This window comes from Lissotriton helveticus, chromosome 8 (genome assembly GCF_964261635.1).
Source record: "Lissotriton helveticus chromosome 8, aLisHel1.1, whole genome shotgun sequence".
In the NCBI taxonomy this organism is placed as follows: Eukaryota; Metazoa; Chordata; class Amphibia; order Caudata; family Salamandridae; genus Lissotriton; species Lissotriton helveticus.
The window spans coordinates 253,724,286-253,742,623 of NC_136069.1; the positions used below are offsets into that span (position 1 = coordinate 253,724,286).

General features: G+C 49.9%; 1 protein-coding gene across 2 annotated transcripts in view; it reads right to left on the reverse strand.

Annotated features, from left to right (window-relative positions):
• LOC144771586 (matrix metalloproteinase-20-like) overlaps positions 1 to 18,338 on the reverse strand; it is a 252,435-nt gene that overhangs the window by 58,075 nt on the left and 176,022 nt on the right. The window lies entirely within an intron of this gene.

Here is an 18,338-nt window from a genome sequence, read left to right on the forward strand (position 1 = left end):
TGCATTTGCATAGACAAAGCGGCAGGCACAACGCGGTGCCTGCCACTTTGTTTATACAATGAAGGTGTGCACCCCCCACCTCTCCTTCACCTCTCCTTCACTCTGGGGGCCCGCAGGGGGCCCCCAGAGTGAAGACCGCATGCCTTTCCGTGGCGGCATCGCCGCTACGGAAAGGCATCTACACAAACCCATCATAATATGGCTGGCAGTGTCTATTAGACACCGCCACCATATTAAACCTTTTCCGCCCCGGTCGCAAGGCGACCGGGGCGGAAAAGCGGCGGACAGTCTTTCCGTCCGCCGTGGTCCCCCCGCCATCCTAATATGGCGGGGGGAATTCAGGTGCTAATGGGCCCCTAGGGATCTAATTTAAAGTCTTTTGGCATCTGAAACACCTCACTCCTTTTAGCCTCATTTGGCATCACCAAGTCAAAGGACATCAAGTCCCTAATAAGTGGCCAGTTGTTGACAACACCCTGCTTTTCTGGGCCAGAAGTCAAGCCATTGTCCCTTGGCAACAGGGTTGTCAGCTCCCAGCCAGAAATTTGCATTGAGTTTCTGGAGTGTGCTGACAATCACAACTACTTCTAAAACAGTATTGACTTAGACAGACCAAAGTACATCTATCTATCTATCTATCTATCTATCTATCTATCTATCTATCTATCTATCTATCTATCTATCTATCTATCTATCTATCTTTCTATCTATCTATCACCATATCTGTCCATCCATCCATCCATCCATCCATCCATCCATCCATCCATCCATCCATCCATCCATCCATGCATCCATCCATCCATCTATCCATCCATCATCCATCTATCTATCTATCTACTACACACACACACACACACACACACACACACACTCACACACAGGTGTGCCCCACCACACACAGATATCACCCAATGGCAGTTGCCAATAGGTAGTTATAGTTCAGATGTGGTTCCATAGGAATGTATTTTTTGTGTTACTAATCATTTTGGCCCCGCTTTATGAATCACCACAAAACTTTCCCAAAAGTTCTACTTTTGAAATATTTTGCTCATGGAAATTTTCAGGATGATCTGTCAAGCGGGGTTCGAGAAAAAGCGCTGGTCCAAAGACGTGTTTTCTCATGCGACTTCCAGTAGGGACTTTAGACACAGCTGAAGCCAAAACAGCTGAATACAACCACAAAACATTTTGTAGAAAGGTAGATCTTTACTCAGAAGGTGTGCAATTTGTGATTTGGTGCAAATCTGTCCAAAAAACGAAGGTTCAAATTTTATTTATATTTCAGGCCAGGGAGAATCCGTGGATATTCAACTGTTCAAAAGATTTTGGGCCAGATGTAGGTAGGCCAATGCCGGTCGGTATCGTCCGAATTTACCGAATTTCGGCCGTTACCGACCGGTATTGGGCATTTGGGATGTATGGGACCCGAAAACATCCGAATCGGTAAATTTATCGAATCGGTAAAGTTTCCGAATTGGAAACCTTACCGAATCGGAAAAAATACAGAATCGGAAAGAATACCGAATCTGTAAAGTTTCCGAATCGGTAAATTTACCGAATCGGAAAAAATACCGAATCAGAAACATTACCGAATCGGAAACATTACCGAATCGGTAAATTTACCGATTCGGAAAATAAGAAATGGTAAAATGAGTTTTTGAGATGTAGCAAACCTCATAAATACCGAATTTGCATGAAATTCGGTATTTAAGAGTCGGTATTTACCATGGATTCAAATCAGGTGGTAAACAGGTGCATGGTATAAAAAAGGCCCCACAATGCAACATTTTCACCAGAATGTCGGCTTTCTATGTCATTGCGAGGCGGATACGGCTACAGGCAGAAGGAGAGAGGGTCTAGAGGAGGGAGGAGCAGGTGTACAGGCAGAGGATCACTCTATTCCAGCTTACTGAGCCTGAGATCCTACAAAGGTACAGGCTGGCTCCCCAAACTATCCTGGACCTAATCAGAGACCTTCACCCACTATTGGAACATCCAACCACAAGGGCACACGCCATCCCACCCCATGTGCAGGTGCTTTGCAGCCTACACCTTCTTGCTTCTGGGAGTTACCAGAGTGTGGTTGCTGTGGTAGGTGGGGTGTCCCAGAGCTGTCTGTCAAGTTTCTTTAAAAAATTCCTTGATGCAATGTTGCAGAGAATGCATTTCTACATCAGCTTCCCTGCAACACATGCAGAACTGCTAAGGACAAAGACAGACTTTTATCAGATGGCGCATTTCCCAAACATAATTGGCTGTATTGATGGTACCCACATGCCAATATGCCCACCTGCTGCCACAGAGTACATTTATCGGAACCGGAAGTCCACCCACACCATAAATGTACAGGTGATCTGTGATTCCAAGTACATGATCACTGACCTAGTAGCCAAATTCCCCGGGAGTACCCACGACTCCTACATCTTCCAAAACAGTGGGATCTACGCATGCCTGACAGCGGGGGAATTTGGCAAAGGATACTTGCTAGGTAACACACTGTGTGAAACTCCCTTGATACGTATTACAGGTGGATGTGTGTGTGTGCATGTGAGTAATGTTTTTTCTCTTGCCATTAGGGGACAGTGCGTATGCCCTCCGGTCCTTCATCCTCACTCCCTACCTCAACCCTACAACACCAAGTCAAAGGAGCTACAACTGGGCACACAAGACAACCCGAAACATTGTGGAGCGCACCTTTGGCATGTGGAAGAGCAGGTTTCGCTGCCTCCACAAGAGTGGAGGTGCCCGCCAGTACACACCAATCATCTACTGCAAGATGATTGCAGCCTGTGCTATGCTGCACAACCTTGCGGTCAAGAAGGGCACAGCAGTGGAACTCTCAGATTACGAGGACCATGATGATGAGGAAGCAGTGCCTGAACCACACGCATCTGGAGTTGCAACACCTACTGATGGCAGACACAGGCGGGATGAGATCACATGCAACTACTTTTAAGTAAGTAAAGAGACACGGACAGGTGGAGTATGCACCAAATGTAGTTTAATTTGGTAAAGAGGTAGATTATTAAAGCACAACTGTGCAACAAAAAGTATTTAACTGCAATGATGTCAGTCCTGGTTCACATCACCATGAACTTTAAAAGTCATTTCCTTCCTCGCTTCCCTGCAACACCTGTAGGTTGCTCACCCTGCTCACTGTCTTGCTGGCCTGTGGCCTCAGCGTGGCGCCTGCTCCTCCTTGTTTCAGGGACAAGGGTGCTTCCTATGCTGCTCCTGCTTGTGCTCTCCTCACTGACAGGCACATCCAGAGCAGCTGTATGTGCAGTTTGGGCATTTAACAGCGCCTCAAGAGCACTGGTCATCCTGCCCATGCCCCTAGTGACCTCATTGGTGTTTTTGGTCATGGCCTCCTGCATGTTACTACTTCTCCTGCATGACAGGGATGTGGCAGTGGCCAGGCGGTTGATGGCTTTATTTAGTCCATGACCACGCTGCCTTTCTCTGCGCCTTGCCTCGAAATCAGTGTCTAGTTTGGTGCATAGCAGCTGCACCGAGTTGCCAATTACGCGCATCCCTGCTGCCATCTCTTTGTTGACTTGTACCAGCTCACTGATGCCCTTTCCTATTTCTCCAATGTTGCTGTTCAGGGACCTCATTTGCCGTTGGCATGCCTGGATGGCTCTTCCCTGCATCCTCTGTATTCTCACCATGCTCCCCTCCAGGCCACGGAACACACTTGGACCCTCAACTGGTGCATCTGCTGGCCTCTCTTGGACTCTGCGGCGTCTTGCACCGCTATGGGCCACCCCTGCACTGGAGTGCCTTGTACCACTGCTGACATCTGCAGGCAAGTTGTGTGTTTCGTCGCCCTCATTGTCAGCTGCTGCAGACTCCATTTCTAGGAGTGGGGCCACAACATGCCTCCTGCTGGGTTGTGATGCAGGTGTGGACTCATGCTGTGATGCTGGCATTTCTGGGGATGACAGCAACAGAGGGGATTGTGATCTGTCAGGGGACGCCAGGAAGTCTTGAGGCATCTCTGAGTCTTGTGCAAGAGGATGGCTACTTGATGCACCTGTGTCCTGTGGTACGGTGTGGGTAGTTGGACCTGCTTTCTGACTGTCCTCCCTCTCATGTGGTGTGCCTTTAGTCTCCTGCGAGTGCCTGCGAGATGTTTCACCTGTGGACATATGAGCGTACATTAGCTAAGCGTTACTGTCTCACAGTCACTACAATTAAATATGTATCACATTGGCTATATTCTCTATGCAGTCATTTCCTTCACTAGTTGGTTGTTGTGCTGTATGATATGTTATTGCATCTCTTGACTACATATTGCATCATGAATTGGCCCTGTATAGTGCTAGCAGTACTGGACTGGGGTTCACTTGGCCACAAAGGGTACAGGTAAGGATGATGGTATGGGGGGGAATGCTGTGCATGTCTCTTACCTTTTTGGCTTGCAGCTCTGGCTGAGCTGTCTACTTCTCCCAGTCCGCAGACGCTGTCCGGTTTGATGGTTGAGGCCACCATCTCCTCCAGGTCAGTAAGGGGGGGTGCTGGGTTCTTGCTTCCACCAGTTTTGGATGCCTGCTTGTGATGTTCAGCCATTTTCTTTTTGGTTTGGCTCCTGAGGTCATAAAATCGTTTTTATAGGTCCTCTGTGTCTCTGGTGGTCACCCCAACTGCATTTACTTTGTCCAATATTTCCAGCCAGATTTTCCTTTTGGCAGATTCTGCATTAGTGAGGGACTGCCTGCCAAACAGTTTGTGGTGCACATTCACCACCTCCTCTACAAGGACCTGCAACTCCATGCTGCTGAATTTGAGTTTCCTCCTCCTCTCAGGCTGCTCTTTTTCCTTGCTGCTTGCCATTTTACACTTTTAAAAGTGCACCAAACCCTTTCTGCTGCTCAGTGACTCAGCTCCAACTGCCTTTCCAGGAGCTTCTAATTAGTTGTAGCTGCCTGTGTAGCCACTTCCTGGGAGGGAGGGGGAGGGTGGTAGCACCTGATTGGCTGCCTGCCTAAGTTTCACTTTTGTTTGCTTACCGATTCTGTATTTACCGATTCGGTATTTACCGATTCGGTATTCCCAATGCATTCCTATGCGGCAAAAGGCCCATAGGAATGCATGGAGAATACCGATTCGGTAGATACAGAATTGGTAAATACAGAATCGGTAAATACAGATTCGGTATTTTCTGAATGTCCGATACCGATTTTTACCGATATACCATTTACCGATTCTAAAATACCGATTCGGTATTTTTGAATCGGTAAAATCGGTTTACCTACATCTGGCCCTTTATCTAATTGGCTGCCATCAACATCAAAAAAGATGTTGCGGCAGCCATTTTAGGGTGCAGGGATTTAGGGCGATATTATCGAGAAAGGACGATACATTATCGCCGCTTTTATCGGCAGGAAACTGCCGCTAAAGCGGCGATAATGGGCTTGATAATATGCCCTTGTGAATTCCCATAGAAGCCCAGGTTAACACCAGAACCTGGGCTTCTATGGGAATTCACGGGGCATATTATCAAGCCCATTATCGCCACTTTAGCGGCAGTTTCCTGCCGATAAAAGCGGCTATAATGTATCACCCTTTCTTGATAATATTGCCCGAATCCCCTGTCCTGAAAAAAAAACCATAGGAGGGCATACTATATGGATACCCTGAGCCCCTTGGCCAACTAGGGTTGATACATCAATTGTTTGCAGACAAGTTTTGAAGAGGAGTTTACCATATGTTTTTAACGCACTCCAAGCTAAAGCTGTACGCCTGTCAGCTGAAGTGCGAGATCCCCATGTGTTTGGTTTCATGGTTGAAGTTTGTGACCTGAAGATTGTTAAAGAAAGACTCTATGACGTGTTTATGGCTTTTTAGAGTGAAAATAATTTATTGAGAATATTTTTGCAGCAATATTTATTATTAATCATTGAAATGTATGTACATTGGATTATATTTGTTGATACATTATTGTGGTGATTTAAGGACAAATGCAGTAGGTCTGGTTTATATAGGATGATGTCCTAATTCTCTGAAAAAGCCAAGACGCCTGTCTTTTAAGTTTTGGATTTCTGACCCTTACACAAAGCAAGCAATTCTGCCTTACTTATAATGACATCCGTAAGATTGTTATATTGTACTCTACATAAAATATCTTGTTAAAAACATCAGCCACAAAAAATATCGAGGTTAACATCCTAATAATGTAAAATATAAAAATATTGTCATCAAAATATCAACATTATATTTGTAAGTATATATTTATTTGCAATTATATTTCAAAATAAAGGCTACATTCTTCTTTTTAAAATTAATATATCCAAAAATATTTGACAAATAACAAACAATATGTATGTGGAGCTGCACGATGGATGAGGACAGGAGTGATGTTTGGGGCTCATAGTAGAGCCTTTGGAACGAGCAGTAATTTGAAAGTGCATCCATCCAGGATGTATGGGCTACATCTCCCACAAGCACAATGTGTGTTTTTATATAGGGAGATGGTAGACGTCGTGCACTTTACTGCTGGCCCCTGATGAGGAAAATAAATTTCTGAAACGCGTCGGGCCTATTTCAAACACACAACTGCCCATACCAACTAACGCTTTGGGGAAGGCGCACGCAGGCTCGGATGCTACCTACTACTTGGACAACCCCATGGAGCGTAATATATTAGCGGCGGTCCGCCGCTGGGTTGCACCACCCCGAAGGAACGGGGGCCACAAGACTCGCTATCCAAGGAGTCTCGTATGTGGAGCTGCGTGATGGATGAGGACAGGAGTGATGTGTGGGGCTCATGGTAGAGCCTTTGGAACGAGCAGTAATTTGAAAGTGCATCCATCCAGCATATATGGACTACATCTCCCACAAGCACAATGTGTGTTTTCATATAGGGAGATGGTAGACGTCGTGCACTTTACTGCTGGCCCCTGATGAGGAAAATAAATTTCCGAAACGCGTCGGGCCTATTTCAAACACACAACTGCCCATACCAACTAACGCTTTGGGGAAGGCGCACGCAGGCTCGGGTGCTACCCGCTACTTGGACAACCCCATGGAGCGTAAAACATTAGCGGTGGTCCACTGCTGGGTTGCACCACCCCGAAGAAACGGGGGCCACGAGACTCGCTATCCAAGGAGTCTCGTATGTGGAGCTGCGCGATGGATGAGGACAGGAGTGATGTTTGGGGCTCATGGTAGAGCCTTTGGAACGAGCAGTAATTTGAAAGTGCATCCATCCAGGATATATGGACTACATCTCCCACAAGCACAATGTGTGTTTTCATATAGGGAGATGGTAGACGTCGTGCACTTTACTGCTGGCCCCTGATGAGGAAAAAAAATTCTGAAACGCGTCGGGCCTATTTCAAACACACAACTGCCCACACCAACTAACGCTTTGGGGAAGGCGCACGCAGGCTCGGGTGCTACCCGCTACTTGGACAACCCCATGGAGCGTAATACATTAGCGGTGGTCCGCCGCTGGGTTGCACCACCCCGAAGAAACGGGGACCACGAGACTCGCTATCCAAGGAGTCTTGTATGTGGAGCTGCGCGATGGATGAGGACAGGAGTGATGTTTGGAGCTCATGGTAGAGCCTTTGGAACGAGCAGTAATTTGAAAGCGCATCCATCCAGGATATATGGACTACATCTCCCACAAGCACAATGTGTGTTTTCATATAGGGAGATGGTAGACGCCGTGCACTTTACTGCTGGCCCCTGATGAGGAAAATAAATTTCTGAAACGCGTCGGGCCTATTTCAAACACACAACTGCCCATACCAACTAACGCTTTAGGGAAGGCGCACGCAGGCTCGGGTGCTACCCGCTACTTGGACAACCCCATGGAGCGTAATACATTAGCGGCTGTCCGCCGCTGGGTTGTACCACCCCGAAGAAACGGGGGCCACGAGACTCGCTATCCAAGGAGTCTCGTATGTGGAGTTGCGCGATGGATGAGGACAGGAGTGATGTTTGGGGCTCATGGTAGAGCCTTTGGAATGAGCAGTAATTTGAAAGTGCATCCATCCAGGATATATGGACTACATCTCCCACAAGCACAATGTGTGTTTTCATATAGGGAGATGGTAGACGTCGTGCACTTTACTGCTGGCCCCTGATGAGGAAAACAAATTTCTGAAACGCGTCGGGCCTATTTCAAACACACAACTGCCCATACCAACTAACGCTTTGGGGAAGGCGCACGCAGGCTCGGGTGCTACCCGCTACTTGGACAACCCCATGGAGCGTAATACATTAGCGGTGGTCCGCCGCTGGGTTGCACCACCCTGAAGAAACGGGGACCACGAGACTCGCTATCCAAGGAGTCTTGTATGTGGAGCTGCGCGATGGATGAGGACAGGAGTGATGTTTGGGGCCCATGGTAGAGCCTTTAAAACGTGCAGTAATTTGAAAGTGCATCCATCCAGGATATATGGACTACATCTCCCACAAGCACAATGTGTGTTTTCATATAGGGAGATGGTAGACGTCGTGCACTTTACTGCTGGCCCCTGATGAGGAAAATAAATTTCCGAAACGCGTCGGGCCTATTTCAAACACACAACTGCCCATACCAACTAACGCTTTGGGGAAGGCGCACGCAGGCTCGGGTGCTACCCGCTACTTGGACAACCCCATGGAGCGTAAAACATTAGCGGTGGTCCACTGCTGGGTTGCACCACCCCGAAGAAACGGGGGCCACGAGACTCGCTATCCAAGGAGTCTCGTATGTGGAGCTGCGCGATGGATGAGGACAGGAGTGATGTTTGGGGCTCATGGTAGAGCCTTTGGAACGAGCAGTAATTTGAAAGTGCATCCATCCAGGATATATGGACTACATCTCCCACAAGCACAATGTGTGTTTTCATATAGGGAGATGGTAGACGTCGTGCACTTTACTGCTGGCCCCTGATGAGGAAAAAAATTTCTGAAACGCGTCGGGCCTATTTCAAACACACAACTGCCCACACCAACTAACGCTTTGGGGAAGGCGCACGCAGGCTCGGGTGCTACCCGCTACTTGGACAACCCCATGGAGCGTAATACATTAGCGGTGGTCCGCCGCTGGGTTGCACCACCCCGAAGAAACGGGGACCACGAGACTCGCTATCCAAGGAGTCTTGTATGTGGAGCTGCGCGATGGATGAGGACAGGAGTGATGTTTGGAGCTCATGGTAGAGCCTTTGGAACGAGCAGTAATTTGAAAGCGCATCCATCCAGGATATATGGACTACATCTCCCACAAGCACAATGTGTGTTTTCATATAGGGAGATGGTAGACGCCGTGCACTTTACTGCTGGCCCCTGATGAGGAAAATAAATTTCTGAAACGCGTCGGGCCTATTTCAAACACACAACTGCCCATACCAACTAACGCTTTAGGGAAGGCGCACGCAGGCTCGGGTGCTACCCGCTACTTGGACAACCCCATGGAGCGTAATACATTAGCGGCTGTCCGCCGCTGGGTTGTACCACCCCGAAGAAACGGGGGCCACGAGACTCGCTATCCAAGGAGTCTCGTATGTGGAGTTGCGCGATGGATGAGGACAGGAGTGATGTTTGGGGCTCATGGTAGAGCCTTTGGAATGAGCAGTAATTTGAAAGTGCATCCATCCAGGATATATGGACTACATCTCCCACAAGCACAATGTGTGTTTTCATATAGGGAGATGGTAGACGTCGTGCACTTTACTGCTGGCCCCTGATGAGGAAAACAAATTTCTGAAACGCGTCGGGCCTATTTCAAACACACAACTGCCCATACCAACTAACGCTTTGGAGAAGGCGCACGCAGGCTCGGGTGCTACCCGCTACTTGGACAACCCCATGGAGCGTAATACATTAGCGGTGGTTCGCCGCTGGGTTGCACCACCCTGAAGAAACGGGGACCACGAGACTCGCTATCCAAGGAGTCTTGTATGTGGAGCTGCGCGATGGATGAGGACAGGAGTGATGTTTGGGGCCCATGGTAGAGCCTTTAAAACGTGCAGTAATTTGAAAGTGCATCCATCCAGGATATATGGACTACATCTCCCACAAGCACAATGTGTGTTTTCTTATAGGGAGATGGTAGACGTCGTGCACTTTACTACTGGCCCCTGATGAGGAAAATAAATTTCCGAAACGCGTCGGGCCTATTTCAAACACACAACTGCCCATACCAACTAACGCTTTGGGGAAGGCGCGCGCAGGCTCGGGTGCTACCTGCTACTTGGACAACCCCATGGAGCGTAATACATTTGTCGCGGTCCGCCGCTGGGATGCACCACCCCGAAGGAATGGGGGCCACGAGACTCGCTATCCAAGGAGTCTCGTATGTGGAGCTGCGCGATGGATAAGGACAGGAGTGATGATTGGAGCTCATGGTAGAGCCTTTGGAACGAGCAGTAATTTGAAAGCGCATCCATCCAGGATATATGGACTACATCTCCCACAAGCACAATGTGTGTTTTCATATAGGGAGATGGTAGACGCCGTGCACTTTACTGCTGGCCCCTGATGAGGAAAATAAATTTCCGAAACGCGTCGGGCCTATTTCAAACACACAACTACCCATACCAACTAACGCTTTAGGGAAGGCGCACGCAGGCTCGGGTGCTACCCGCTACTTGGACAACCCCATGGAGCGTAATACATTAGCGGCTGTCCGCCGCTGGGTTGCACCACCCCGAAGAAACGGGGGCCATGAGACTCCCCGCTACTTGGACAACCCCATGGAGCGTAATACATTAGCGGCTGTCCGCCGCTGGGTTGCACCACCCCGAAGAAACGGGGGCCACGAGACTCCCCGCTACTTGGACAACCCCATGGAGCGTAATACATTAGCGGCTGTCCGCCGCTGGGTTGCACCACCCCGAAGAAACGGGGGCCATGAGACTCGCTATCCAAGGAGTCTCGTATGTGGAGCTGCGCGATAGATGAGGACAGGAGTGATATTTGGGGCTCATGGTAGAGCCTTTGGAACGAGCAGTAATTTGAAAGTGCATCCATCCAGGATATATGGACTACATCTCCCACAAGCACAAAGTGTGTTTTCATATAGGGAGATGGTAGACGTCGTGCACTTTACTGCTGGCCCCTGATGAGGAAAATAAATTTCCGAAACGCGTCGGGCCTATTTCAAACACACAACTGCCCATACCAACTAACACTTTGGGGAAGGCGCACGCAGGCTCGGGTGCTACCCGCTACTTGGACAACCCGATGGAGCGTAATACATTAGCGGTGGTCCGCCGCTGGGTTGCACCACCCCGAAGAAACGGGGACCACGAGACTCGCTATCCAAGGAGTCTTGTATGTTGAGCTGCGCGATAGATGAGGACAGGAGTGATATTTGGGGCTCATGGTAGAGCCTTTGGAACGAGCAGTAATTTGAAAGTGCATCCATCCAGGATATATGGACTACATCTCCGACAAGCACAATGTGTGTTTTAATATAGGGAGATGGTAGACGTCGTGCACTTTACTGCTGGCCCCTGATGAGGAAAACAAATTTCTGAAATGCGTCGGGCCTATTTCAAACACACAACTGCCCATAGCAACTAACGCTTTGGGAAGGCGCACGCAGGCTCGGGTGCTACCCGCTACTTGGACAACCCCATGGAGCGTAATACATTAGCGGTGGTCCGCCGCTGGGTTGCACCACCCCGAAGAAACGGGGACCACGAGACTCGCTATCCAAGGAGTCTTGTATGTGGAGCTGCGCGATGGATGAGGACAGAAGTGATGTTTGGGGCTCATGGTAGAGCCTTTGGAACGTGCAGTAATTTGAATGTGCATCCATCCAGGATATATGGACTACATCTCCCACAAGCACAATGTGTGTTTTCATATAGGGAGATGGTAGACGTCGTGCACTTTACTACTGGCCCCTGATGAGGAAAATAAATTTCCGAAACGCGTCGGGCCTATTTCAAACACACAACTGCCCATACCAACTAACGCTTTGGGGAAGGCGCACGCAGGCTCGGATGCTACCTGCTACTTGGACAACCCCATGGAGCGTAATACATTAGCGGCGGTCCGCCGCTGGGTTGCACCACCCCGAAGGAACGGGGGCCACAAGACTCGCTATCCAAGGAGTCTCTTATGTGGAGCTGCGCGATGGATGAAGACAGGAGTGATGTTTGGAGCTCATGGTAGAGCCTTTGGAACGAGCAGTAATTTGAAAGCGCATCCATCCAGGATATATGGACTACATCTCCCACAAGCACAATGTGTGTTTTCATATAGGGAGATAGTAGAAGCCGTGCACTTTACTGCTGGCCCCTGATGAGGAAAATAAATTTCCGAAACGCGTCGGGCCTATTTCAAACACACAACTGCCCATACCAACTAACGCTTTAGGGAAGGCGCACGCAGGCTCGGGTGCTACCCGCTACTTGGACAACCCCATGGAGCGTAATACATTAGCGGCTGTCCGCCGCTGGGTTGCACCACCCCGAAGAAACGAGGGCCACGAGACTCGCTATCCAAGGAGTCTCGTATGTGGAGCTGCGCGATGGATGAGGACAGGAGTGATGTTTGGGGCTCATGGTAGGGCCTTTGGAATGAGCAGTAATTTGAAAGTGCATCCATCCAGGATATATGGACTACATCTCCCACAAGCACAATGTGTGTTTTCATATAGGGAGATGGTAGACGTCGTGCACTTTACTGCTGGCCCCTGATGAGGAAAACAAATTTCTGAAACGCGTCGGGCCTATTTCAAACACACAATTGACCATACCAACTAACGTTTTGGGGAAGGCGCACGCAGGCTCGGGTGCTACCCGCTACTTGGACAACCCCATGGAGCATAATACATTAGCGGTGGTCCGCCGCTGGGTTGCACCACCCCGAAGAAACGGGGGCCACGAGACTCGCTATCCAAGGAGTCTTGTATGTGGAGCTGCGCGATGGATGAGGACAGGAGTGATGTTTGGGGCTCATGGTAGAGCCTTTGGAACGTGCAGTAATTTGAAAGTGCATCCATCCAGGATATATGGACTACATCTCCCACAAGCACAATGTGTGTTTTCATATAGGGAGATGGTAGACGTCGTGCACTTTACTACTGGCCCCTGATGAGGAAAATACATTTCTGAAACGCGTCGGGCCTATTTCAAACACACAACTGCCCATACCAACTAACGCTTTGGGGAAGGCGCACGCAGGCTCGGGTGCTACCTGCTACTTGGAGAACCCCATGGAGCGTAATACATTAGCGGCGGTCCGCCGCTGGGTTGCACCACCCCGAAGGAACGGGGGCCACGAGACTCGCTATCCAAGGAGTCTCGTATGTGGAGCTGCGCGATGGATGAGGACAGGAGTGATGTTTGGAGATCATGGTAGAGCCTTTGGAACGAGCAGTAATTTGAAAGCGCATCCATCCAGGATATATGGACTACATCTCCCACAAGCACAATGTGTGTTTTCATATAGGGAGATGGTAGACGTCGTGCACTTTACTACTGGCCCCTGATGAGGAAAACAAATTTCTGAAATGCGTCGGGCCTATTTCAAACACACAACTGCCCATAGCAACTAACGCTTTGGGAAGGCGCACGCAGGCTCGGGTGCTACCCGCTACTTGGACAACCCCATGGAGCGTAATACATTAGCGGTGGTCCGCCGCTGGGTTGCACCACCCCGAAGAAACGGGGACCACGAGACTCGCTATCCAAGGAGTCTTGTATGTGGAGCTGCGCGATGGATGAGGACAGGAGTGATGTTTGGGGCTCATGGTAGAGCCTTTGGAACGTGCAGTAATTTGAAAGTGCATCCATCCAGGATATATGGACTACATCTCCCACAAGCACAATGTGTGTTTTCATATAGGGAGATGGTAGACGTCGTGCACTTTACTACTGGCCCCTGATGAGGAAAATAAATTTCCGAAACGCGTCGGGCCTATTTCAAACACACAACTGCCCATACCAACTAACGCTTTGGGGAAGGCGCACGCAGGCTCGGATGCTACCTGCTACTTGGACAACCCCATGGAGCGTAATACATTAGCGGCGGTCTGCCGCTGGGTTGCACCACCCCGAAGGAACGGGGGCCACAAGACTCGCTATCCAAGGAGTCTCGTATGTGGAGCTGCGCGATGGATGAAGACAGGAGTGATGTTTGGAGCTCATGGTAGAGCCTTTGGAACGAGCAGTAATTTGAAAGCGCATCCATCCAGGATATATGGACTACATCTCCCACAAGCACAATGTGTGTTTTCATATAGGGAGATAGTAGAAGCCGTGCACTTTACTGCTGGCCCCTGATGAGGAAAATAAATTTCCGAAACGCGTCGGGCCTATTTCAAACACACAACTGCCCATACCAACTAACGCTTTAGGGAAGGCGCACGCAGGCTCGGGTGCTACCCGCTACTTGGACAACCCCATGGAGCGTAATACATTAGCGGCTGTCCGCCGCTGGGTTGCACCACCCCGAAGAAACGAGGGCCACGAGACTCGCTATCCAAGGAGTCTCGTATGTGGAGCTGCGCGATGGATGAGGACAGGAGTGATGTTTGGGGCTCATGGTAGGGCCTTTGGAATGAGCAGTAATTTGAAAGTGCATCCATCCAGGATATATGGACTACATCTCCCACAAGCACAATGTGTGTTTTCATATAGGGAGATGGTAGACGTCGTGCACTTTACTACTGGCCCCTGATGAGGAAAACAAATTTCTGAAATGCGTCGGGCCTATTTCAAACACACAACTGCCCATAGCAACTAACGCTTTGGGAAGGCGCACGCAGGCTCGGGTGCTACCCGCTACTTGGACAACCCCATGGAGCGTAATACATTAGCGGTGGTCCGCCGCTGGGTTGCACCACCCCGAAGAAACGGGGACCACGAGACTCGCTATCCAAGGAGTCTTGTATGTGGAGCTGCGCGATGGATGAGGACAGGAGTGATGTTTGGGGCTCATGGTAGAGCCTTTGGAACGTGCAGTAATTTGAAAGTGCATCCATCCAGGATATATGGACTACATCTCCCACAAGCACAATGTGTGTTTTCATATAGGGAGATGGTAGACGTCGTGCACTTTACTACTGGCCCCTGATGAGGAAAATAAATTTCCGAAACGCGTCGGGCCTATTTCAAACACACAACTGCCCATACCAACTAACGCTTTGGGGAAGGCGCACGCAGGCTCGGATGCTACCTGCTACTTGGACAACCCCATGGAGCGTAATACATTAGCGGCGGTCCGCCGCTGGGTTGCACCACCCCGAAGGAACGGGGGCCACAAGACTCGCTATCCAAGGAGTCTCGTATGTGGAGCTGCGCGATGGATGAAGACAGGAGTGATGTTTGGAGCTCATGGTAGAGCCTTTGGAACGAGCAGTAATTTGAAAGCGCATCCATCCAGGATATATGGACTACATCTCCCACAAGCACAATGTGTGTTTTCATATAGGGAGATAGTAGAAGCCGTGCACTTTACTGCTGGCCCCTGATGAGGAAAATAAATTTCCGAAACGCGTCGGGCCTATTTCAAACACACAACTGCCCATACCAACTAACGCTTTAGGGAAGGCGCACGCAGGCTCGGGTGCTACCCGCTACTTGGACAACCCCATGGAGCGTAATACATTAGCGGCTGTCCGACGCTGGGTTGCACCACCCCGAAGAAACGGGGGCCACGAGACTCGCTATCCAAGGAGTCTCGTATGTGGAGCTGCGCGATGGATGAGGACAGAAGTGATGTTTGGGGCTCATGGTAGGGCCTTTGGAATGAGCAGTAATTTGAAAGTGCATCCATCCAGGATATATGGACTACATCTCCCACAAGCACAATGTGTGTTTTCATATAGGGAGATGGTAGACGTCGTGCACTTTACTGCTGGCCCCTGATGAGGAAAACAAATTTCTGAAACGCGTCGGGCCTATTTCAAACACACAACTGCCCATACCAACTAACGTTTTGGGGAAGGCGCACGCAGGCTCGGGTGCTACCCGCTACTTGGACAACCCCATGGAGCATAATACATTAGCGGTGGTCCGCCGCTGGGTTGCACCACCCTGAAGAAAGGGGGGCCACGAGACTCGCTATCCAAGGAGTCTTGTATGTGGAGCTGCGCAATGGATGAGGACAGGAGTGATGTTTGGGGCTCATGGTAGAGCCTTTGGAACGTGCAGTAATTTGAAAGTGCATCCATCCAGGATATATGGACTACATCTCCCACAAGCACAATGTGTGTTTTCATATAGGGAGATGGTAGACGTCGTGCACTTTACTACTGGCCCCTGATGAGGAAAATACATTTCTGAAACGCGTCGGGCCTATTTCAAACACACAACTGCCCATACCAACTAACGCTTTGGGGAAGGCGCACGCAGGCTCGGGTGCTACCTGCTACTTGGAGAACCCCATGGAGCGTAATACATTAGCGGCGGTGCGCCGCTGGGTTGCACCACCCCGAAGGAACGGGGGCCACGAGACTCGCTATCCAAGGAGTCTCGTATGTGGAGCTGCGCGATGGATGAGGACAGGAGTGATGTTTGGAGATCATGGTAGAGCCTTTGGAACGAGCAGTAATTTGAAAGCGCATCCATCCAGGATATATGGACTACATCTCCCACAAGCACAATGTGTGTTTTCATATAGGGAGATGGTAGACGTCGTGCACTTTACTACTGGCCCCTGATGAGGAAAATACATTTCTGAAACGCGTCTGGCCTATTTCAAACACACAACTGCCCATACCAACTAACGCTTTGGGGAAGGCGCACGCAGGCTCGGGTGCTACCTGCTACTTGGAGAACCCCATGGAGCGTAATACATTAGCGGCAGTCCGCCGCTGGGTTGCACCACCCCGAAGGAACGGGGGCCACGAGACTCGCTATCCAAGGAGTCTCGTATGTGGAGCTGCGCATTGGATGAGGACAGGAGTGATGTTTGGAGCTCATGGTAGAGCCTTTGGAACGAGCAGTAATTTGAAAGCGCATCCATCCAGGATATATGGACTACATCTCCCACAAGCACAATGTGTGTTTTCATATAGGGAGATAGTAGAAGCCGTGCACTTTACTGCTGGCCCCTGATGAGGAAAATAAATTTCCGAAACGCGTCAGGCCTATTTCAAACACACAACTGCCCATACCAACTAACGCTTTAGGGAAGGCGCACGCAGGCTCGGGTGCTACCCGCTACTTGGACAACCCCATGGAGCGTAATACATTAGCGGCTGTCCGCCGCTGGGTTGCACCACCCCGAAGAAACGGGGGCCACGAGACTCGCTATCCAAGGAGTCTCGTATGTGGAGCTGCGCGATGGATGAGGACAGGAGTGATGATTGAGGCTCATGGTAGGGCCTTTGGAATGAGCAGTAATTTGAAAGTGCATCCATCCAGGATATATGGACTACATCTCCCACAAGCACAATGTGTGTTTTCATATAGGGAGATGGTAGACGTCGTGCACTTTACTGCTGGCCCCTGATGAGGAAAACAAATTTCTGAAACGCGTCGGGCCTATTTCAAACACACAACTGCCCATACCAACTAACGCTTTGGGGAAGGCGCACGCAGGCTCGGGTGCTACCCGCTACTTGGACAACCCCATGGAGCATAATACATTAGCGGTGGTCCGCCGCTGGGTTGCACCACCCCGAAGAAACGGGGGCCACGAGACTCGCTATCCAAGGAGTCTTGTATGTGGAGCTGCGCGATGGATGAGGACAGGAGTGATGTTTGGGGCTCATGGTAGAGCCTTTGGAACGTGCAGTAATTTGAAAGTGCATCCATCCAGGATATATGGACTACATCTCCCACAAGCACAATGTGTGTTTTCATATAGGGAGATGGTAGACGTCGTGCACTTTACTACTGGCCCCTGATGAGGAAAATACATTTCTGAAACGCGTCGGGCCTATTTCAAACACACAACTGCCCATACCAACTAACGCTTTGGGGAAGGCGCACGCAGGCTCGGGTGCTACCTGCTACTTGGAGAACCCCATGGAGCGTAATACATTAGCGGCGGTCCGCCGCTGGGTTGCACCACCCCGAAGGAACGGGGGCCACGAGACTCGCTATCCAAGGAGTCTCGTATGTGGAGCTGCGCGATAGATGAGGACAGGAGTGATATTTGGGGCTCATGGTAGAGCCTTTGGAACGAGCAGTAATTTGAAAGCGCATCCATCCAGGATATATGGACTACATCTCCCACAAGCACAATGTGTGTTTTCATATAGGGGGATAGTAGAAGCCGTGCACTTTACTGCTGGCCCCTGATGAGGAAAATAAATTTCCGAAACGTGTCGGGCCTATTTCAAACACACAACTGCCCATACCAACTAACGCTTTAGGGAAGGCGCACGCAGGCACGGGTGCTACCGCTACTTGGACAACCCCATGGAGCGTAATACA